Source organism: Brienomyrus brachyistius, chromosome 22 (genome assembly GCF_023856365.1).
Source record: "Brienomyrus brachyistius isolate T26 chromosome 22, BBRACH_0.4, whole genome shotgun sequence".
Lineage (NCBI taxonomy): Eukaryota > Metazoa > Chordata > Actinopteri > Osteoglossiformes > Mormyridae > Brienomyrus > Brienomyrus brachyistius.
The window spans coordinates 2038417-2044126 of record NC_064554.1 but is presented as its reverse complement, the minus strand read 5'-3'; the positions used below and the strand labels follow the sequence as shown (position 1 = coordinate 2044126).

The window sequence follows — 5710 nt, the reverse complement described above, 5'->3', positions numbered from 1 at the left end:
ATATTACTGTATAGATATAGGAATTGAAATATACATGTATATGTGTAGGATCACGGGTGTGTCTGCTGCATATATATAATACTTATTTGTAACATTATTATTATTAGTATTATTGCTGATCTTGTTGCTGATATAATTTTTGTTGTCTGATATCCTTGTAATGAGTGTTATGTTTCTTATGGTTGTTTGTACTCTGTATTCCCCTACACTGTGTTTTCTCCATCCCACCTTTATTAATATTCTTATTATCATTTCTGTTTACATATATAAATATATTTTTTTTCTCACCATGGTGGTTAATGTCTGTTATTGTGACGATGGTTGTGTCGGTGTCCCCCCCTCCTTTTTTGTTTGTTTTTTTAATCACGGTACTAGGACGGGTGAGTTCGGAGCGGCCACGCTCTTTACACTGTACCTTTAATTTAATGTAAAATAAAGTTGTCCTCCGAAGAGGGGGAGGGGGGGGTGCTGGTGTGCAAAAACAAAAAAAAAACAAATGTATACGTTAGTATCAATTTCAATGTTATCCGAAATGTAGGCTAACCAAACTGCAGACATTTTATATATATATTAAATTTATGCCTCACAAAAATATTTTCACTTCACTTTATGTGAGAACTATTTCAAATACGAATGGAGAAATTTTTAGTGGGGATCAGTGAGGAAATAAAGACAAACGTGCTTGCAACCGGGCAATGGGAGCTTTTGAGTGAACTGAGCGAGGGGGTGCAAACTTGTTTCCGTCTCTTGTCGCCTACAGCCATTATGCCTGACACTTAAATACACAAATAAGTAAAGGCTACGTGAACGTGAATTAATTAAAATGATAACACAATGCAAAAATTTCTGGGTCTGCCAACTTATTTGCAAATGACATTTACTGTATGGGATGATATGGTTTCAAAACGCCTGTAACGTCCGCGGGTGGACCGGCAGGCAGGAAGCGGGGAAGGACAAGGCAGTAAGGCAGGATAAAGGAAAACAGGGTTTATTAACGGGAGACAGAGTAGACGGCGAACATTAATGACGGATCTGAGGAATACGGACTTAGACTTGGACTAAATACACCAGACATGCCGAAATTACAGGAAAGAGCTGGGCACAATCGGGGAAGCACATGTGGATGATCAGGGGGCGTGGCACACACGAGGACTGGACGCGCAGGTTATGACAGCGTCACCAAATAAAAAATGTAAACACGCAAGTTTACTTGGCTTTCTCCCGCTTCTAAATCTTTATTTAAATTTATGTGACACTGTCTGTTTTATTCACCTTTGTTCCCAAGTGTTTTCCCCTGTTCAGACACCAATTTACCATGTTTGAGGTGAGACACCTCGGATCATACCAGACCCTGGCTCACTTACATCTCCCTCTTATATATATATATATATATATATATATATATATATATATATATATATATATATATATATATATAGGATTATATTTGGAGCAAGCAGGGCGTGATCGGGGCGGTTGCGGGGGCACCGTGCCTAGCTTGCCAGTGCATGCGCTCATGGAATACGAATCAATGGGATTCTGACGTTTTAGCGTCTCAAGAGATGATGGAGAAATTAATGCATTTCAGGATAACACGGCAATTTAAATCATACTTTTAAATACCCATCAAAGGATGAAAAAACAAAGTTATGACCGAGCGAAACAACTGAGCGATCAGCTGATACAGCGGATACAGGGAGACTGTAATTCATTCCCATCATATATTAAAACGTGGCCACGATACACATCATTTCTATCGTTATGTCATGAGCAGTGCATTTTGTGCCATATTAATTAAACAAGTTTATCTAGAGCGAGAACTGTGTGGCGGCCAGTGAAAGTTAGGACAGTTTAACTGATGTCCTAGAGTTAGGAGAGACTACTTAGGATTTGGACGGAACAAGCAAAACGAGGTTATAAATGAGAATTCCGTCGACTGTGCGAAAATGATTTGTTGTGACTTAGTTTGCAGTGTAATCAATCATAATTTTGGTTTTTTTTAAAGCCCGCCCACTGAGTTCAATGGCTGACTGAGAATATTTTAATGGCCCTACTTGGGTGATTTAAATGGTCATTTAAATACTAGTTTTAATAATGATAGAAATAATCAAATTCTAATAAAAAAAAATTGTATGACCCCTATTTATTGAGTATTGTCACAAAATACCCTTCTCAGGTTAATGGCCTTAGCGTATTAAAAAAATGAAATTTACATTTTAATTATATAAACATATAAATTTTCATAATCGTTGTTGTGCCTGGGCATCTGAACCAGTACTTAATGCATACTTTTACTCGCAGTATACATAGTCAGCCATTTAAATCTTTATTTCGAGTTTTATTTTTTATATTAAAACTACAATAGTTACGATGGAAACACCTGTTATGCTGAATCGGCCAATCAGAGAGCACGAAAACGCAAACCTTGGCTCCAGCGCCACCTCTGGTAAGATACATAAATACACACGCTGAGCTCAGAAAGATTCAGTTTTTTAACAAGACCTTCTTACGCAAGAAGTCACTGAGATAGTACCATAATACCACCCACTGCCTTTATTGTTACTGTTATACTCATTTATGTAAGAAAATTCTAGGGTAGTGAAAATGCTCATATTTGAGTAGCTGCCCAAAGGTGATGCTTGTAAAGAAGCTAAATAGTCCTGTGTCCTAGAAGGCATATTGAAAATCGTATAATCAGAGGACGGCCTACCTGTCTTTCTCGTAGGTCACTACGTCAGCGACAACTTTAGCGTGGCAGAGAAGGGCTGGCTGTCTTTCAGTGACCACGTAGTGACCAGATCAGAGGAGGAGCATGTGCTGAGAATGAGGCAGAGAAGCACGTACATGCTGTTCTACACCCAGCAGGTAAGCAGAGAAACACAGAATACACTCTGTTATACTACATGCAGAAGCTAAATACAGACACAGTGGACACATATTCCACACCCAAGACGCAGTTACACACCTCACTGCAATATGTCAGACTGTCAGAAATATATAACTGAGTCGTTTGTATTTTATGCTACACCAATGAAAGCCTGCTGCTTCTTCCACTTGATGCATATGTGATGTGGAAAATGTGCTCTTTTGTAGGAGGACTTACACTGAAGACAGCTGATGCATCCATACTGGGGACTAATACTTAAAAAGTAGGCAAATGCTGTGGTTTCTGGTTTTGTTGAGCCAAAAGAGGAAGGAAACGGTACCAATGAGTGTCTGATTACAGGTATGGAAGTAGGAGAACATGGAAGAGGACCAGAAGCACACGTCTGCATGAACCTGCGTTGGATATCACCATCGCCATTTTCACCGGGACAATCTACAGCAGCAGTCCTCCCTATTTAGATAACTTAAAATGTCCATTTTCTTTTATTTACACTATATTGCCAAAAGTTTTGGGACACCTACCTTTACAGACATATGAACTTTAATGACATCCCACTCTTAATACACAGGCTTTAATATTGAGTTGGCCAATATTGCCACTACATATTATTGCCAAACAGTTGACTGTGGAATATTTAGTAGTGAGGAATGGACAGGTGTCATCCTATCAAGGTACCACGCTTCAGTTCACTGAGCTCCTGAGAGCGAACCATTCTTTGGTAAATGTTAATAGATGCAGTCTGCATGCCTAGGTGTTTGATTTAATACATCTGTGGCTGTGGAAGTGATTGGACCACCTTTGGAGCGTGGACAGGCTGATCTGTTGACCAGCGCCCCCCATGGCTGCAGGGCCGGATGGCTGTTTGTCTATGCTGGTTCCTACAATGTCCTCCCCACTGGAGTACAGTCTGGGGGCTGTGTTTTTATTCTCCTCCTCTCTCCTCATGTTATTCTCTTTCTTATCTTCTCTCTGTTTGCCCCTGTCTCCCGGCCTGTCTCCCCCTACTGTGATGTTTGTGTATATGTATGGTCGGGTTGATGGCCAGTTTTTTCGCTGGTACTTGTACTAGTACTAGTGACATGGTGTATTGCAACAGCAATAAAGGGTTCTCATATCATCATATCATATCATATCATATCATATCATATCATATCATATCATATCATGTCCCAAAACGTATGGCAATATATCGTATGTCAATATAATCGATTGTAGATAGGAAGTATTGCGTGACCATCTGTGATGGACCAAGTTACAAGCATAGGGGGAAGTAATATACTGTTATATAATGTACAATAATTATTAACAAAATAACATTGCTTGTTTTACACCAGTCTCATGAAAGTATTGATAATTTCCATGGTCCCTGAGGAATTTGTTTATAGCATCTACGTTCAGCAGGGACCTTTATTTGGACAATTGTCTTACTTTGTCTCGAAATGCAAAATCTGTGAACATTTGTTCTAGTAAAATGTAAAGCATTTTGTTTGTACGCAAATGGTGTTTGATGCAGTTCTAGGTTCATGACATACATGAACATTAGGGGAAGCGAGCATTAAAGTATGTGGGTACCCCACTACAGGAATTACCCAACGCTGAGGCAGGTGAACCATTAAGTACACAGTCACATGGAAGGTTCACCTTCTTGGATGCACTGTGATGGAGCCAGTGACATGGCTAATGATGCCAACAAAGCAGTGGGTCGGGCCCCCCCTCCCTCCAGCTACAGAGAATAATGCATAACGCCTGGCGGTACAGATACCTAATGGTGCAGATACTGCTTCAGTTTTGGTGTCATTTCTCTGCTGACCAGCACGCTTGTTTAACAGCATTACCAGCTTATTGTATATTAGATATACCAGCATTTCTTGTGCTTTGGTGCCGGTGGACCTGCATCATTAATGACATATTGCTGGTGGACCAGTTTCATGTGCAGTCAGATCAGCGCAGCTATGTGCTTCCACCAACTGCACCAGCACCAAACATACTGGTCTTTGGTGTGTTTTTCAGCATCGGTTGTCTTGATATGAAATCAGATGTAGATCTTCTTGCATATAATGTTATTGTCATGTGGTTCTTTCTGAGTTACGTTGGTAACAAGATCAAGTGTCCAAGTCTGTCCTGCTCTTTGCTTTCACTATCCTGCAGCGCTTCAGTCTTGGTCCGATTTCTCTCAAAATGAAAGACACCGATGCGATGTGTCTTTAAAGCTTGTAAAAGACCCATCAGATAGTTTTGAGATGGCTTGTCTGGCTCTGGAGAGATTGACATACATTGTAAAAAAGAAATATAAGACCTTTGCTAATCTATGGAACCCCTACATACACTTTTTGGAAACTCATGATTTCTAATAGTGATTAATCTGAAAGGTTCTGTAGGGTGTGCACTGCTGTGATCGCGTTTATCTTCCTTTATCTTCACTAATGTTTTCCATTATTTGTATATTTATTTTTTTATTTTAATTGACTTTTTGTGCCTATTATTTTTATTCATTTTAGTTTATTTAGTTACCTTTTTTATTATTTTGCTAGATGGGGGAGGCTGAGTATCTGATTTGTTGGGATACTGATGTTTAAAGTTAAGGAGAATATTTCAATAAAAATGTTTATTTTTTTAAAAAAAAAAAAACATCATTGGAAGTTGCCTGTCGCCTTCTGCTTCATAAACACTGTTTCACCAGACACTCAGAAGATTTAACTCCTGCAGGCCCTGGAGGCTCTACATGAGCGTGGCATTAAAGTTGTGTGAGTCACAATGGATGGCCACATGTCCAACATCAACATGTGCACCATTTTCGGATGCCAGCTGAAGTTGAATTAGTCT

General features: G+C 39.5%; 1 long non-coding RNA gene across 1 annotated transcript; it reads left to right on the top strand.

The window, feature by feature from the left end:
• Positions 1–2577: 2577 nt before the first annotated feature.
• On the top strand, positions 2578–3446 carry LOC125717771 (uncharacterized). The gene is made up of 3 exons (XR_007384615.1): positions 2578–2865; positions 3094–3149; positions 3227–3446. It is a non-coding gene; the product is annotated as an uncharacterized LOC125717771 (long non-coding RNA).
• Positions 3447–5710: the final 2264 nt, after the last annotated feature.